The 19,171-nt window shown below is 37.9% G+C and overlaps 1 protein-coding gene across 15 annotated transcripts in view; it reads right to left on the reverse strand.

Annotated features, from left to right (window-relative positions):
- The window catches only part of LDLRAD4 (low density lipoprotein receptor class A domain containing 4), a 387,098-nt gene that overhangs the window by 261,464 nt on the left and 106,463 nt on the right, over window positions 1-19,171 (reverse strand). For 5 of the 15 annotated variants that reach the window (XM_072823344.1, XM_072823226.1, XM_072823294.1 and 2 more), the window contains exon 3: window positions 4,452-4,535. The exons of the other annotated variants lie outside the window; for them this stretch is intronic. The gene's annotated coding sequence lies outside the window, so the exon portion shown is untranslated. The remainder of the gene's footprint in view (window positions 1-4,451; window positions 4,536-19,171) is intronic. 15 annotated transcript variants of the gene reach the window in all.

Consider the following 19,171-nt stretch of genomic DNA (forward strand, 5'->3'; position numbering starts at 1 on the left):
TTAATGTATGTTAAAACTCATTCTTTGTTATTCTTTGGAATATTTATTTGAAAACAATCCTCTAAAATTTATTTAAAAAAAAAACTCACCTTCACTCATTGCTGATAAAAGGATCAGGTCTAAAAGAGTCAGCAAAGAACCTCCACAGTACACGGAATTATTTAGAAACTTTTAATACTGACAGGCATCGCAAAAAGGAAAGTGTCAAATCATATTACGATTCCACCTAAAGGAGTACTCTAATGCTGTTAATCTGGCAATTAAATGTTGCACATTTTTTAAAATGAGAATTAGAATTATAAAGACTTAAGGTATCTATGAGACTCCAACCAATATTTATTTTTAATAATATATAATATTATTAAATATATTTATATTTATTATATTATAATATTATTTATTTCTGCATGTAAGTCACAATTTTACTTTCATATATTATTTATTATATTTATACTTATATTATAATAATATAATATTTTTATTATAGTACTGCTCCTGACACTACATATTTTATTGTAGAAATGAGAACTACTATTATCATTGTCAGCTGTCAAAATACTTCCTAAAAGCCTAGGTCACAAGCCAACACTAACTCAAAGACAACATGGTAGTTAAAAATGCAAAACTGTTCTCAGAGCTCACTCCTAGACCCTCTGACATGATGCGTAGCAGGTTTTGTTCTGTTTAGACAGACTCTTTTCGGTGTGGAATAATTAAACCACACAAGCACACTTGAGAAATCTGCATTTTAATTTCTACTATCATTTTCCTTTGGTGCAGTCAATCCTAAAGATTTTCATTAAGGGAAGCGACTCACAGGCTGCCCATCCACCCCCTTTCTCCATTCTTATTTCTCAAGCCTTTCTGCCAGTTGATGTTTTTGTGATTAACCTGATAACAGCACATAGAATTGCTTAGAAACATGATTAGTTTTTCCCAAAAAATGAGTCGGGTCCTCATATCTCAAGCAAAGAAAGGAAAAAATTGTAGTTTTCCAATTAAGCCCTTCTCAGAAGGCATGCAGTCAACAAGCCCACATCCAGTGATCCACAGATTCCTCGTGTAATTTTCATAATGGAAGTCGGAAGGAACCTTCTGGCCTTTAACATGAATAAATACTAAATCTCACTCAAGGATAATTTATGATGTTTATCATCTTCGCCTTCCCCTTTTCATTTCTATTAAATTGGTTTCCATACTGTTAGATCTATCAAAGCTGCTTTCTGCTACTTTCACCTTTTTAATTTTCTACTTGTTTTACTCAGTTTGTCCTCCAAGACATGTCTCTATTTCTGCTACGGTCCAGCACATGGACGCATACCCGAGGCAAGGGAACCGGGATCTGAAGGTCATAGGGCTGTACCCGACCAGAGCGACGTTTCATGATCAGATGGCGAGGCCACGCGGGCTCTGCGGTATCCCCAATAGCTGCTCCAGATCATGCCTGGATCTTCAACGTGTCAGCTCCCCGCTACCCGCAAACTTACCGGCATATTCCGAAGGTCCTCACTATAGGGTTTATTCAGACTGCAAAAGACTCTGCTTGATAAGGTCGCTAGGACACTGTACTGACACAAATATATGAAAGTAAAATTGTGACTCGCATGCAGAAAAAACAAGAAAGGTTCCACTACAAGTTACGTGAATAGCACAAGTGACGCTGAGAGGGCCTACGTAAGCTAGCACAGCACGCACCTCGCCGGCCCCAACAGCAACGTCCATGTACAAGGCAATGCAACTGTGGCAAATTCTAAAAGCCAGCTCTTTGCTCTTAGCACCTCTACTTACCCTGTATTCCAAATATACATCCTTGCCCATCCACCTCCTCTGTGGATGACAATCCAAGTTCATGCTCCTCTTACCCATGAAACCACTGCACGTCAACATGTGCCAAATGCATCAAAGCCAGCTGCTGACAGGAATGGGACCAGGCATGCCTGGCTCTGCCGTCACCCTGCTCTCATTGACCCGGGGGCAAAACCCCCCACGTGGGACAACAGTGCGCAGCTGACATCATGCCAGGAGACGCCTGTACTGAGCAACACGCAGCTCATCATTTCTCATCAAACAGGCCCTTCTCCATTCTGTCAGTGTGGCCTTCACTCCAGTGATAATATCTGACCCGGATGAGGTAGTGATGATACCATCCAGACAACCCATGAGATGACATGCACGATGGACCAATGCGAGAACTCATGTGGCGAGAACTCATGTGGAGAGGCCCAGAACAGTGATGTTCTAATCTCCCGGCAGATGAGGCAATGCCAGTCGGGCTCAGGGCCATGGTGATGTTGGCTGTCCTGCCTGTAGGGTGTGCTTGGAGCCACAGAACAGCCCCCAACATAAAGTGCAAAAAGAATTCCTTAGAATTTAAGGAAAGACGTATGCACTTGGCTCAAGCCTGCTATCCCTCCCCTACTGGAATTCATTCCTGGAGAAGCTGGCAGGCCGTGGACACTAAAGTGACAAAACAATGGTAACTTAGATGCAGAGGCACATTTTTAGCAAATAACTCCCTGAGGCCACCATCACCTTGATGAGCAATTGAGCTCCTTTCACAGGGGGCTGCTTGGGACCCATAATCTTAAACATGTGCTACTATCTCCACACCCCCTCCCCATAAGCCAGTAACTACAAACCACGTTCAACGTCCAGATATTTGGTGCAAACCTTCTTCTTCTGAAAGGCAAATATTTTTTTAATTTTTTAAGATTGATTGATTGATTATTTATTTGTTTACTTATTTGGCGGGGGGTGTGGAGACAGAGGGAGAGGGAAAGAAACCCTCAAGCAGACTCCCCACTGAGCACAGAACTCAACGTGGGGTTCAATCCCAGGACCCTGAGATCATGTCCTGAGCCAAAACCAAGAGTTGGACACTTCACTGACTGACCCACCAGGGCACCCCTGAAAGGCAATTCTTAATGCAAAATTTGGTGGGGTTGCTACATTCATCTCCCATTCATCTGCCACTTCCTCTTGGGGAAAAGGGACTAAATTCAGTGGAGAGAGAAGATGGGACAAAAAATACCAGAAATTCTCACTGGGGCCAGGAATGGACACTTTCATATGCCCTCTCACTTGTATTATGAAAAAGCAGCCCGTGCCAGTCTTTCTCGTTTTACTGTTTCCACTTCTGAGAGGCCTTGTATGAGAAGGAGTCCAACTGCCCTACCTCCCAGTGTACTTTTTACCTTTTGAGTAATGCTACTATAGAATTTCTTGACCCAAGCTATCTTTGTAAATAAATTTAAACAGCCAGTACATCTAAGGCCAGAAATTGGAAAGTCCACATTATATGTACTTATGTTCTTTTCACAGCTATGCATGCTCATTTTTTAAGTATTACCTGGAAATTCCATGACTTAAAATTGCAGACATCTTTTGTCAGACTTATTTATCTGCGTACGGATATCTATAGTGGAGGCCCAAGGTCTAACAGGATAAAACACAGGATAGCATGGAACTATACAGAATTACCACTGACAAATATTGATAATTGTCCTTGCTGGGTACACTGTAATGCTGCATATCTCTTCACTTGTATTTATCTTGCTGTATCTCCAATCAAATTACAACCTTCCTGAGAGCAGAGAACACATTTTTCTGAGAAGAGAAGCTCTACAGAATATTTATTCTTGATCTGACCCTAAAAAAAACCTGCTTCCAAAGTGGCTCAGAAATGGGATTTTTTTTTTTCTCCACTGATAACGAGAGAAATCAGGAAAGTGGAAAGCCTGCTTGGGTAAGGAGAGCCTGGCTCGGTTCTTGGGGTGGAGGGCACACCTCATTTATCACTCAAGAGAGCCGCCATTGTCAAGACTTCCTACAGTGTGAAGCTTAAGTCTTTGATTCCATGGCCCACCCACAACTCACATTCTCTATGCTCCATCAGAAACTGCAAACACATTGGTCTCACTGATTCCAAAGGCCAACAACAGTCAGGAAAAAAAAGCTAATCAATTTCCAACTGTGCCGTAGCCATATGCCTGTTGGGTGAAAGGAAATCTCTGAAATACACACGTCAATCTCAAGAATAGTGTCATTTGAGGGTGAACGGGTTGGAAGAATCTGTACCCTCTGCAGTTGTTGTGGTTGGCTTGCACCAAGATGTGTTTAATGTAGCTGGCATCCGAACGTTTAAGTCTTTGGGATAATATTTCTGATGAAGTACCGCCATTCATATCATTCATCCTCTATATGACTATAGTATCAACGTAAACGGGCAATGTCTCCTTGCTAGGTGTCCACCAGAGACAACTCCTGGAAAATTAAATTCTCTAAACGGAGTTCACAATCATGTTTATCTGCCATAAAAAAAAATATTCCTTCCTTGCTATTATTACATACTCAACAGAAAAGCAGAGTATTCGAGTTAGCAGATAACCATATGACTTTGCTTGTATGATGGCTTAAATAACTGTAAAGACAGGGAATCTTGAGGTACCCACCTGGCTCAGTCAGTAGAGCATGTAGCTCTTGATCTTGGAGTTGTGAGTTCAAGCCTCATGTTGGATGTAGAGATTACTTAAAATCTTAAAAAAGAAAAAAAAAAGACAGGAAAGCTCATTACTTGAGAAGTCCATCCCACTGTTGAACAGAGAAGCCACCTTCCAACAGCGGGGCAGAACTTTGCTTCCCTATACCTTGTACTCACAGGCTTCAGAATGATAATCTCAAGCAATGCTAAAATTCCACTTCTTCCTTCACCATGGAGCCACTCCATTTATTTAAAGCCCTGCGTCTTATAAATATGAGTTCTTTCCATCCTTGGGATCCTCAATTTACTTCTCATGTGACATGGTATCCAAATTTTTTAGTGTGTCATTGTCCATACTTTAGCATGAAACCTAAAACTGAACACAGATGTGGCCTGACCAATGTGGGTTTCCATGGCGAAATCACAGGCACTGATTAGACACTAGGCTTCCACGAATGCAGCATGAAAATCCAATGGTGGGGTTTTGTTTTCAGCTGCCTCAAATTCTTAATATACATCATAGTTTCTAGTTTTACTGTGTTCTGTTTTACTACTAACCTTTTCACTTTCCCATCCTAAAATTATGTAACTCAGTTTCTGAACCAAAATACAGTGCGAACCTGCATTTTCATCCACATCGAATTGCATCATATTGGTATCATTTTTTCTGCCTATCAATGTCTTTCTGAATTATGACCCTTTTATAATATATATTTACTGTTTCCATATGGAAATATAAACCATCTGTCTTAGTCTATTCAAGCTGCTGTAACAAAAATACTATAAACTGGGTGACTTATAAACACTTATTTCTCACAGTTCTGAAGGCTGAGACTACTGTGCTGGCAGATTCAGTGTCTGGTGTCTGGTGAGAGCACACTTCTTCACAAATAGCCATGCTCCTACTGTAACCCCCCATAGTAGAAGGGGTGAGCTAACTCTCTGCTGGCTCCTCTTCAAGGGCAAAAATTCCATTCAGAGGGGCTTGGCCCTCATACCTAATAACCTCCTAACCACCTCCCTCGGGCCTCACTTTCTAACACTATAACCTTGGAGCTAGGATTTCAACATATGATTTTAGGGGGACAACAAACATTCAGACCTTAGCATCATTTTTCAAAACTTCAATTACTGAAAAACTCTAAAGAGGACAGGGATAGGATATCCCTTCCTCTGTAATAAACTTTTTAGTAATCATAATTGGTGGTTACAGTCTTAGTATTTTTCTTCTAACTTTGCTGTATCTGTCAAATGAGATAAATCAAAGGAATAAAGCACAAGATACTCTAATTCCATCATTCCTCATGTCCTTTAGAACTGGGATTCTCAGTATAAAAGAAAGATAATGTAATACAGAAAAGGTTAGATAAAACCCCACTAATCCTGAAATGCTAAATTTGAATTGAATATATTACAATAAATTCAAAAGATCTTTTTTTATCTTGCACTTGTATATATGCCTAGCTCTATACACTGAAAAGACCTAAAAACAATAACCTAGTATCAGTGAGCATCCCTACTTAGATTATGTTCTTAAAATGCAACTTCCCATTTAAAGAAGCCAAGCCTTTTTGAAAAAATAGCTGGTTCCAGGTCTAGTGCAGAAAATGTACAAGATGAGCATGGAATCTCTTGTCATACCAGATAGTAAGAAAGTCATCAAAGACTACTATGGTCATGTCAAAAGAACTCAGCAAAAAAACTGGAAGAGATTATCATTGGTCAAAGTTGGGGCCATTTTAATTTCAATAATAATAATTGTAATGCATTGAAACTCATTTGTTTAAATCCATAAGTGTAGGGTGCCTACAATGGCCTACCAATGGCCTGGGTGGTGCAATCAGTTGAGCATCCGACTCTTGTTTTCACCTCAGACTGTGATCCCATGGTTGTGAGATCGAGCCCCACGATCAGCTCCGTGCTGCATGCAGAGTCTGTTTGAGACTCTCTTTCCCTCTCCCCCTGCACTTCCCACGCTTTCACTCTCATTCTCGCTCTCTAAAATACATAACTCTTAAAAAAATAAAATAAATCCTTAAGTTCATAAATATATTTTAAAAACTAACAGTGACTTTAAAAATATGGTGGCTAAAAGGAACGTCAAGTATTTATATGAATTGTACCACTGGGTAACCAAATGGTAGAGAAGGGGAGGCATCAAAATGTTCCAGATAACAAGAAAATGTTCCAGATAACAAGAAAAAAGAAATGCTATTACAACATAACTAGTTTATAGCCTCCAATAAACTAACGGAGCTAGGAGCATAACACTTTAAAAAAGGTAGACATGCAAACATTATATGCCTTCTGATGAAAGAACACAAATCATCTTCTAAACCAAATACTGAATCTTCTGGATACAGTTACCATGCTACAGGAACTACGAAAGACAGAGAAACATGCTGAATTGCACTATGACTATGCAACTACCAAAATCCAAACTGAAGGAAACTATAGGTCAATAGATCCCAGATTTTTAACAAATAAAATTCAAGGAAAACAGGGATAAAGTGAGAACCTGTATATTAATAAGAAACTTAGAAGACTTATCAAGTACTTTTTTAAACACAGGGAAAGATTATAGATTCAACTTAGATGATTAAATCATAAAGAAATGCCAGTAAGTCATTATTAGGAAAGACAAGGTAGTAGTTACTTTTGGAAGGAAGAAAGGAAGAGAAAGATGAGATGGGAAAGGGGCACATATAGGGGCTTCTTGGGTGGGTGGAAAAGTTCTATTCTTGATATTAGTGATGGTTACAGGCTTATTCATCATAGAATAATTTACTGAACTATAAATTTTTATGTTTCTGCAATCTTGTTTTATCTTACAGTATACTAGAAATTAGAAGAGAAATTATTTTTAAGTAAAATGCCTCTCCTCTTTTCTCTTCCTTTTATACTCCTGCATCTTTTCCACTTGATTTAGCATAAAACAGACAGCAAAAATGGACAATTAAAGTTTTCTTTATTCAATTAAATATGCTAAACTACCTTGAAACAATGCATTTACATCACCTGAATCTATTGCATACTTGGTTTATTGGCACCACACCCATCCTGAGCAGCTGTGGGTGCTGACTCCCAACAGCTTACAGACACCCCTTCTAAAGAAATTCTCCTTGGCTGAATGGGAGCCACCACCATTATGCCCAATGGCCCAATGGCCTACCCCATACCTCAGCACCTCTAGCCCTCAGGCAGCTACAGCCAGAGGGACTGATAATACAAAGCCCGACCCTACTCTTCCCTCAAAGTTAGACCAATTCATGCTGGGGAATCTCCAGAGGACGGTGCTGAAATAAGACTCTGGCTGAGACCACTTACTTGCTTAGCTCCTCCCTAAGGCCCAGTCCTGCTCTCCCCAGTCCCCTGTTCCTGAGAATATGTCCTCAAATAAATACTTGCAACTATATTGTTGTCTTACACTTTGCTTCTAGAAAACCAACTTAAGGGGCATCTGGGTGGCTCTTAAGCATCTGACTTCAGCTTAGGTCATGATATCAGGGTCCTGGGAGCCCTTCATTGGGCTCAGCAGGGTGTCTGCTTGTCCCCCCTCCCTCTGCATCTCTCCCCACTTGTGCTCTTTCTGTCTCTCAAATAAGTAAAATCTTTAAAAAGAAAGAATGAAACCAACTTAAGACTTGAAAATGAAGTGTCACTTTTGCAGTGAAAAAAACATTTTTTTATTGGAGTTCAATTTGCCAACATACAGCATAACACCCAGTGCTCATCCCATCAAGTGCCCCCCCTCAGTGCCCATCACCCAGTCACCATAAGAAAAATGAATTACTGATAGGTATAAGAGGTCTCTCTAAGTGATCATGAGTTAACATTTTGTTATTCTAGAAACACTAAATGCCACCAGCATGTCCCAACATCTTTTATTACTTAATGTGGATGAGCCACTAACTCCCTACAAACTCCCTAATAACTGGCCTCTAATATCAACTCTATAGGAAAGACAGAGCAAAGGATCCTAATTTCTCTTGCTAGCTGATTACTGGGACCTTCTATTAAACAACATCTCAAGAGTCATCCAAGTTACCCAAATGGAAAGATCAAGTTGACTTCTCACTATATCTCCAGATTCATCAAGTCTCCCAGTCTTCCTAAGTCTTAAGCACTGTATGGAGTGTACAATTTTAGATGAAAAGAATAGGTAAGGTCTGATTAAATGAAAACAGACAAACAAAAATCTTGACAATACAGACTAACTGGAGGAACACCCAGAGCCTCTAAAAGTTCCCCTGTGATATTGTGCCATTCTTTGCCACAGCATGAAAGTATGACAAATATTTAATCTGCAAATTGAACATACATATATATCAATGTGTCAAAAAAGCAGAACTGAGGTGGAAACAAGCACCTCTTTCAATTCATTTCAGTTTCAGGGGTTTAATTAAGCTGCTTGGTGTTGATAGCAGGGGTTTCAGGGAAGACTTCCAGGAAGATGGATCTTGGTGGCACTGGAGATAGCCTCAAAGTCGACCCTAAACTGCCAAAGGACTCAATAAAGGCCTTCAGTACATTTATCAGTATCTAACAACATGCCCCCCTGCCTTTTGATCAGTATTAAGAGACAAACTGCACACTGAGGAAGACTTTAGCAAATCCTTTGCAAAATGATTTTGGAGTATATTTTATAAGAAAGTTTGCTTTATATCCGCTAACAGATTCTAGGTTCAGAACACAAGATGAATAATCTCTGAATCACACAATCAAAAGGCTCAGATGGTCATTTACCCATTCCTATTCTTCAAAGAAGGATCGTACTAAACCATCACAGGCCTACCTGTATTTGTATTTTTATTTAATAGGTTATAAGTCAGTCCAAACCATTTCTAGTTCTCCGTATCTTTCCATCACACAAACATAATTTCTAAATCACAGTACCCTATGTGAAAACTAAAGAATGTAAACCCAATAGTTGTGGGAAAAGATTCCCATTTTATAGCCATTCCATGCTGATTGCCCCAAAAATCAGACAAAAATTTATACCATTCTAAAAGCAACTTCTAAAAAAAAAAAAAAAAAAAAAGCAACTTCTCTTTTTGTGAATAAAAAAGACATTGCATTGCATTTATATCAGCACAATGAAAACTTCAGGATGAGAAATTTTAGTGTAAAAATTGACAATTTCATATTGCATTTTCAAAAATAGCTGAATAAATTAAACTTTAAATGTTTTTAGTCATTTGAGCTAAATCCCTGATGTACTAACTGGACAAACATCTGGAGAAGTGATGTCAGCAACACAGAACACTAAGAGACTACAAGCCCTCGTTGATCTGCAGAAACAAACACATCAGGTCAGCTACATTAATTTTATAGGAGCCAGAGAAAACAAAAGTCTACAGCAACCAAGCAAAGGACCAAAAAAGAAGCCATATTCAAAACAGCAGGAAATTTCCTTGCACCTTTTTTTCACCCATGTCCCAACCCCATCCTAGCCTGGCCATCTGGAAGAAGTGGCAGCCCTGTTCCCAATTCTCTCTCTTGAAAGAGGAAGCAGAGCAGACCTATTTTGCAAAATTCCAACCTGTTTAGGGACTGCACAAGAGACTGGTTTTTGTGTCAACTAACTCAGAGCTCAGACAGCCAAAAAAGCAACACAGCTTGGATTCAAGACTAAGAAAATTCCTAGGAAAGAGGTGGCAGCAATAAGAGCTGAAAGGAGACTACAAGACACCAGATACATGTGGCAAGAGCTTTACAGAGAGGCATACAATAGAAAATGAAATGCCAAGAGAAGGAATCAAGATAAGAATCTAGGGAATTAAGACATTGAAAAGCAGCCACATTTACACGAAAGTCAAGCATACACACAGGCTAAAGCAAGACACATACAGAAAAGGCCCCAAAAGACATTAAGCCTTCACAACTGGGTGATCCCAAAGTTTAGAACATAGTCTAACTAATCAATGAAAGTCTTCCATAGCAAGTAACAACTATGAAAAGACAAGAAGTATCTGGCTTTCTTTTTCCAAATGCATAGTTTTTAACAACAACAACAACAACAAAAACCATAAGGCATACCAAAAAAGCAGAACTTACCAATTATATCTCAATAAAACTGGAGAGGGAAAAGACAGGAAAACATGGTTCCTTTACAGGAATAAAATTAAGTGGTATGGGATGCCTGGGTGGCTCAGTGGTTGAGTGTCTGCCTTCAGAGCAGGGCATGATCCAAGGGTCCTGTGATAAAGTCCCACATCTCCCTCTCCCTATGTCTCTGTCTCTCTCTCTGTGTCTCTCATGAATAAATAAAACCTTAATTAAAAAGATTAGTGGTAAAGCTGTTCCTTAAGAAACACAAGAAGCAGACATATCACACAAAGAACTTAACATAAGTGTCTTATACGCTCAAAGAGCCAGAGGAAAACATGAACAAAAATCTAGAGAATCGTGATAATAATACATCAACAAAATTTGACAGAAATTGTAAAATAGGAGGCCCCTGGGTGGCTCAGTGGTTGAGCATCTGCCTTTGGCTCAGGTCATGATCCTGGGGTCTTGGGATCCAGTCCTGCATCAGGCTCCCAGAGGGAACCCTGCTTCTCCCTCTGCCTATGTCTCTGCCTCGTTCTCTGTGTCTCTCATAAATAAATCAAATTTTTAAAAAAAGAAATTGTAAAATGGAACCAAAAAGAAGTTCTGGAGATGAAAAACACAACTGAATTGAAAAGTTCCCTAAAGAGGTTTAATAACAAACTTCAACAGGTAGAGAAGAAAGAATCAGACAACCTAAAGACAGGCAATTTGAAATTGTCAAATATGAGAAGGAGAATATACTGAAGAAAAGTGAACAGAGTCTAAAGAACTTATATGACACCATCAAACAGACCCATATATGCATTATAGGAGTCCCATAAGATAAGGAAAGAACAGGTAGATATTATTTGAGGAAATAATAGCTAAAAATTTCCCAAATTTGAGGAAAAAAATCTGAGATCTACAACTCCAAACAGGATAAACACAAAGATACACCAAGGCACAATATAATCAAACCACTGAAAATCAGAAAGAGAATCATAAAATCAGCAAGAGCCTACCACATAAAACAGATCCTCAACAGGATTATCAGTAGACTGGTCAGCGAAAACCTAGTAGGCCAGAACACAGTGCAATGATAAATTTTAAATGCTTAAGGTGGGGAGCACCTTGGTCACTGAATCAGTTAAGTGTCTGCCTCTTAGTTTCAGCTAAGGTCATAATCTCAGCAGCACCCTGGGATCGAACCCTGCATCTCGTTGCTGTGCTCAGTGCAGAGTCTGCTTGAGACTATCTCTCTCCCTCCCTCTCTTTCTGCCCTTCCTCCTCATGCTTGTGGGTGCATGCACGCAAGTACATGCACACATGCTCTCTCTCAAATGCATAAATAAATCTAAAAAAAAAAAAACACTGAAGAAAGAAATTAGGTCTATACTAATAGGAGATTCCAGTACTCTAACTTCAATAATGGAAACAAAGACGACCAATAAGGAAATAGATGACTGAACACTACCACCAATTGTACCCTAGCAGACACATACAAAACACTCCACACAAAACAGAATACACTTTTTACAAGTGCATGTGGAATATTCTTCATGATGGAACATTTGTTAGAACCACAGAACAAGTCAGTAAATTTTTAAAGACTGAATACAAAATATCTTTTCAACCACAATGGGGGAAAAATAGAAATCAATTATCAGAAGGAAAAGTCAAAGATCTACAAACTTGAGGAACCTATATAATATGCTATTACTTGAGTCAAAGAGAAAATTGTAGGAGATATTAGACATTCTCTTGAGACAAATGAAAATAAAACAACATACTAAAACATGAAATGCAGCAAAGCAATGCTAAAAGGGAAATTCATAGCTATAAACACTTAAAATTTGAAAAGATCTAAAATCATCACCTTAACTTTACACCATAAGGATCTAAAAAAAAAGAACAAACAAAACTCAAAACTAGAAGGACAAAAATAATAAAGATGAGAAATAAATGAAATAGAGAAAAGAAAAACATTAGAGAAAAAGTAACAAAATCAAGAAAGGATATGTTGAAAATAAATCAACCAAATTGTCTCACTTTTTAGCTGGACTACCAAAGAAAAAATAAAAGATCCAAAATACTAAAATCAAAAATAAACATGGGAATAAAGGGAAAGGGAGAAGAGGAGTGAAAATATCAGTGAGGGTGACAAAACATGAGAGACACCTAACTCTGGGAAACAAATAAGGGGTAGTGGAAGGGGAGGTAGGCGGGGGGTTGGGTTGACTGGGTGACAGGCACTGAGGGGGGCACCTGGAGGCATGAGCACTGGGTGTTATACTAAATGTGAGCAAATTGAACTCCAATAAAAAATTTTTTTAAATAAAAGAATAAAAAAATAAAGTTGGAATGCTTAGAAAATTAATAGCCCTTTAAAAATTAAAATAAATAAACAAACAAACAAATGTGGGAACATTGCTACCAGTATGACAGAAGTAAAAAGGATTATAAGAGAACAATTAGATGCCACATATTGGACACCTAGATGATATCCAATCGGATATCTAATGGACAAATTCTTAGAAAGACATAACTCACACAGACTGAATCACAAAACGTAGAAAAAGACCAACAACAAATAAGGCAATTGAATCAGTAATCAAAATCACCATCAAAAAAAGCCCAGGACCAGGGATGCTTGGGTGGTGTAGTGTTTGAGCATCTGCCTTTGGCTCAGGGCATGATCCCAGGGTCCTGGGATCGAGTTCACATCAGGCTCACCACAGGGAGCCTGCTTCTCCCTCTGACTATATCTCTGCTTCTCTCCCTGTGTCTCTCATAAATAAATTAATTAATTAAAAAAAAAAAGCCCAGGACCAAATGTCTTCACTGTGAATTCTACCAAACATTTAAAGAATTGACACCAATTCCTCTCAACTCTTCCAAAATACTAAAGATAAGGAAATACTTCCTAACTCATTCTATGAGATGGGAAATACCAATACCAAAGCAGACAAAAATGCTACAAGAAAACTACAGACCTTATGAATAATTATGCAAAAAACTCACAACAAAATACCAGCAAACCAATTTCAACAGCATATGCACTGAGGGGGGCACTTGATGGGATGAGCACTGGGTGTGATGCTATATGTTGGCAAATCGAACTCCAATTTTAAAAAAACACAAAATGATGAGGTAGGATTTATTCCTTGAATGCAATGACTGTTTGCATAATTAATAAAAATTGTATCAAAGAAATACATTACATTAACAAAATGAAGGGTAAAAATCACATGATCATCTCAATTGATAGAAAAAAAGCATGACAAAATTCAACACTGTTAGTGATAAAAATACTCAACAAACTATAACAGAAATAAATACTGCAAAACTACAGAGGTCCATTTATGAAAAACTCACAGAAAATACCATACTCAATGGTGAAGGACTGAAAGCTCTTCCTCTAATACTGGGAACAAGACAAGGATGCCTACTGTCATTATTTCTATTCAATATAGTACTGGAAGTCCTAGCCAGAGGAATTTGGCAGGAAAAAGAAATACAAGGCATCAAAATTAGAAAAAAAAAAAAAAAACAAAGTAAAATTATCTCTGTTCACAAATAACATGATCTTATATATAGAAATTCCAGAAGATTTCACACAAACACAAGAAAAGAAAAACCATTAGCACTAATAAGTAAATAGAGTTAACCTGAAGGACACAAATCACATAGAATTCAGTTGTATACCTACACACGAAGAATGAACAATATGAAAAGGAAATTAAAAAACAATTCCACTTACAATAGCATCAAAAAGAATACAGAACAAATACATAGAAATAAACTTAAGTAAATGAAAGATCTGTACACTGAAAACTACAAAATATTGCCAAAATTAAAGATATCAATAAATGGAAAGACAGCTCATGTTCATTAATTAGAAGACTTAATATTGTTAAGAGGTCAATACTATCCACAGTGACTCTTCACATTCAATGCAATCTCTATCAAAATCTTAATTGTGTTTTTTGCAGAAATAGATAAAAACTATTCTAATATTCATATAAAATATCAAAGGACCCCAAAAGAACCAAAAAAATCTTAGAAAGGGAGAACAGAGTTGGAGTTCTTACACTTCCTAATTTCAAAACTTGCTACAAAGCTACAGTAATTGAAACAGTGTAGTACTGGCATTAAGACAGACATATAGTCTTAGAAGACAGAAATCTCAGACTATTCAATTGGCAAAGAACTCAGAAGGAGTAAATGAAATAGCTGTATGCAAAAGATGAAGCTGGACCCTTACCTAATACCATATATAAAATTTAACTTGGGTTGCCTGGCTCGCTCAGTCAGAAGAGCATGCAACTCTTGATCTCAGGGTCATGAGTTCAAGCCTCACATCGGGGGTAAAGATTACTTAGATAACATTTTTAAAATTTTAAGAATAAAATTTAAGGGGCACGTAGGTGGCTCAGTTGGTTAAGCATTGGACTCTTGATTTTGGCTCAGGTCATGATCTCAGGGTTGTGAGACTGAGCCCCATGTTGTAAGGCTCTATACTCAATGGGGATTTTGCTTGAGATCCTCTCCCTCTCCCTCTGCATCCCTGCCACTGCTCCCTCTCTCTCAAATAAACAAATCTTTAAAAAATTAAATGTAACTCAAAATGAATCAATCTAAATATAAGGAACATAAACATAAAAATATACAACTCTTAGAAGAAAACATACGAGGAAAGTTTTACATGACATAGGATTTGGTAATGACTTTAGATATCACACCAAAAATTCAGGCAACAAAAGAAAAAATAGGTAAATTGGACTCACCAAAATTAAAAACTTGTACACCAAAGGAAATTTATATCAAAAGACTGAAGAGAAAAACCCACAGAATTAGAGAAAATATTTCAAATAAAGTTTCTGATAAGGATTGATATCCAAAATATATGAATAACAAAACAAAAAGCAAACAAACTGATTAAAATATGGGCAAAGGACTCGAACAGATGTTTCTCCAAAGAAGATATGCAAATGGCCAATGAGCACATGAAAAGATGCTCAACATCATAAGTCATTAGGAAAATGCAAATCAAAACAATGAGACACCACTTCACACCCAAGAGACCGGCTAGTATCAAAAAGAAAAGGAAAAATAAAACAAAATAGCAAGTGTTGATAAGGACATGGGAGAAACAGGACCATTGTCTTCTTCAGAGGAAACAAAGTCAATGGAAAGCATCATCTCAAAACACCATCATCCTCCCTGCCTGCTCTCCATCCTCCAGCTCCCACAAACCTACCCAGCTAATAACAAAAAAAGCACACAAGCCAAAAACTATCCAGAGGACGCATATGGAGAAAAAAACACTAAGTCTGATCCTAGGATGTTATTAAGTGTTAAGCAATAAAACCTTTAAAAACTACAAGAGAGAGAGAGAGAGAGAGAACCATCAATATTCTTCATAGAAATGCAAAGATGGAGAACATAGCAGTTCAATCCTATTTTCATCAGAACCTTATCTTGACAAAGTAAATATATGTGTGAGAGTAACCTTTACACTCTCAGAAACATTCACAAACAAATCCACCAACGCTGTATTCAAGAAGGGCCCAGCAGTGTTCAGGGCTGAGGATCCTGTTAGAGTCAACAGTAGCAGTTCCTGTTTTTAGATCGCTCTGTTTGAAGAACCTCGACTACTCTAAATTTGTGAAACTAGGAGATTAAACAGGAAACGTGATTTTACCCACTCATCCCTCACCTCCATAGAATGTCTGACTAGAGGTCCCCTTAAACAAAACAAAGGGAGAGCATATATTACATTAGTGAGTCTACTTCCAAAAAGGAAAAATCAAGGGAGAATGGAAAGGAAGAATGATAAAGCATCATCGTGCAAGAAAGACAGCGGATGAGAATAGAAAGCCTTATCTGTCTCTAGTCTCCTTTTGAGCCACAGAAAGATGGAAAAAATGCAAGAAAGGAGGGAGGAACCATGAAGCATTAAAAATCATGAAGTTCTTACTGTTCCAGTAAAGTTCAAAAAATGTTCAAGACCATTACTTGCTACTTAAATGCAGCTACCTCTGTGACAAATACCTAAAGAGATGAAGGTTTCTTTGACTATATAACTATTGTCTGTTGTGACTATATTTTCCAATCATGAAGAAACACAGAGTAGGGTGGACAGAGCATAAGCTTTCAAACTAGATTCTGAATCCTCAGTCTGCCTTTTGCTGGGTGATAATTTTCAAGTCATTTAGCTTTCATGAAACTATTTTCCTGACCCATAATAATGGAAATAGCAGAATTTTCTCCTCCTCTAGATATTAAACAAACACAAAAAGACAATGAATTAAATGGAATTTTCAAACATCATTTTCCATGTAACTAGGAAATGCTATTGGAAAAACTGCAAAAAAAAAATCTAGACATAGATCTTACACCTTCCATAAAAGCGACCTCAAACTGGATCATAAACCTAAATTAAATATAAAATGCAAAAAATAAAACTCCTAGAAGATAACGTTAAGAGAAAATCTAAATGACTTTGAGTATGGTGTTGAATTTTTAAAATAACACCTAAGTCACAATCCATGATAGAGGGGCAGCCTGGGTGGTCCAGTGGTTTAGCACCACCTTCAGCCTAGGGCCTGACCCTGGAGACCTGGGATCGAGTCCCATGTTGGGCTCCCTGGGTGAATCCTGCTTCTCCCTCTGCCTGTGTCTCTACCTCTCTGTCTCTCATGAATAAATAAATAAAATCTTTTTAAAAATCCATGATAGAAATCATTGATAAACTAGATTTTACTAAAATTTAAATATTCTGCCCTGTTAAAGACATTGTCAAGAGAATGAGAAGACAAGTCACACCCTGGGAGAAAAACTTGTAAAAGACATGTCTGATAGAGGATTGTTATCCAAAATACATAAAGAACTCTTAAAATTAAACGATAAGAAACAAAGGAACATGAATAAAAAATGGGCAAAAGACCTGAGCAGACACTTATTTCACCAAAGAAGATACAAGGATGGCAAATAAACCTAAGAGAAGATGCTCCACACTGTGAGTCATTAGGGAATTGCAAATTAAAATCCAATACCACTACACATCTATGGAAATAGCCAAATTCAAAATACTGCAACACCAAATATTGGTGAAGATACGGAGTAATAGGAATTTTCACTTATTGCTGGCAAGAATGCAAAGTGGTAGAACTACTTTGCACAACAGTTGGTATTTCCTTACAAAATTAAATATACTCTTACCACACAATCCAGCAACTATAGTCCTTAGTATATACCCAAGTGAGTTGAAATCTTATATCCACATAAAACCCAACACATATATGTTTAAAACAGCTTTATTCAACATGGCCAAAATTTGGAAGGAACCAAGATATCCTTCAATAGGTGAACAGATAATGGACTACGGTGCATCCACACAATGCATTATTACTCACCACTTAAAGAAAATGTGCTCTAAAGCCATGAAAAGACATGGAGGAAACTTAAACGCACATTACTAAGTGAAAAAAGCCAATCTGAAGAGGCTACTAATTGTATGGTTCCAATTATATGACATTCTAGAAAAGGCAAAACCATAGAAACAATAAAAAAAATCAGTGTGGGCCACCTGGGTGGCTTAGCGGTTGAGTGTCTGCCTTTGGCTTAGGGGGTGACCACAGGATTGAGTCCCGCATCGCTTGTCCCTCGGCCTGTGTCTCTGCCTCTCTCTCTGTGTCTAATGAATGAATGAATGAGGGAAGGAAGGAAGGAAGGAAGGAAGGAAGGAAGGAAGGAAGGAAGGAAGGAAGGAAGGATGGATCAATCAGTGGATCAGTGGTTACCAAGGGGTTGAAGGAAAAGGAAAGAATAGGTAAAGCAGAGAGGATGTTTAGGGTAAAACTATACAATACTATAATGGTAGATACATGTTACTACACATTTGTCAAAACCCACAGAATATAGAAAACCAAGAATGGACCATAACGTAAACCATGGAGTTTGGGCAACAATCACATGTCAATGTAGGTTCATCAATCATAACGAATATTCAACTCCAGGGTGGATGCTGATAGTGGGGCTGTGCTATACAGGGGCAGGAAGTATGTAAGAAATCTCTGTAACTTTCACTCCATTTTTCTGTGAACTTAAAACTACTCTAAAAAAAAGAAAATCTATTCAAAAACTCATCAAGGGTTGTTTTGTTCAACTTGATAAAAATAAATTTGAAATTCTAAATGAAATAAGTTTCTAGGAAAATATAATTTACCAAAACTCATAACAAAGATATATTAATTGATTTTCACATTTAAAAAAAAAACAACAGGGAAGGGGTGTCTGGGTGGCTCAGTGGTTGAGCATCTGCCTTTGGCTCAGGGCGTGATCCTGGGGTCGCGGGATCAAGTCCTGCATTGGGCTCCCTGCATGGAGCCTGCTTCTCCCTTTGCCTGTGTCTCTGCCTCTCTCTCTCTCTCTCTCTCTCTCTCTCTCTGTGTCTCTCATGTACATTCACTGTAGGAAAATATGTATTATAAGATTAATCAATTTAACATCGTTTGTAATAATACCAAGTCAGCAGATACAAATAGATGTCTATTCACATGTTATTCAGTAAATAAATACTGGTATATCCATTCAATCCAGTCAATACTATGAAGCTATTAAAAAAGAATGAGGGCCACTCTCTGTGAACTGATA

The sequence above is a fragment of the Canis lupus genome, chromosome 1 (assembly GCF_048164855.1).
Source record: "Canis lupus baileyi chromosome 1, mCanLup2.hap1, whole genome shotgun sequence".
In the NCBI taxonomy this organism is placed as follows: Eukaryota; Metazoa; Chordata; class Mammalia; order Carnivora; family Canidae; genus Canis; species Canis lupus.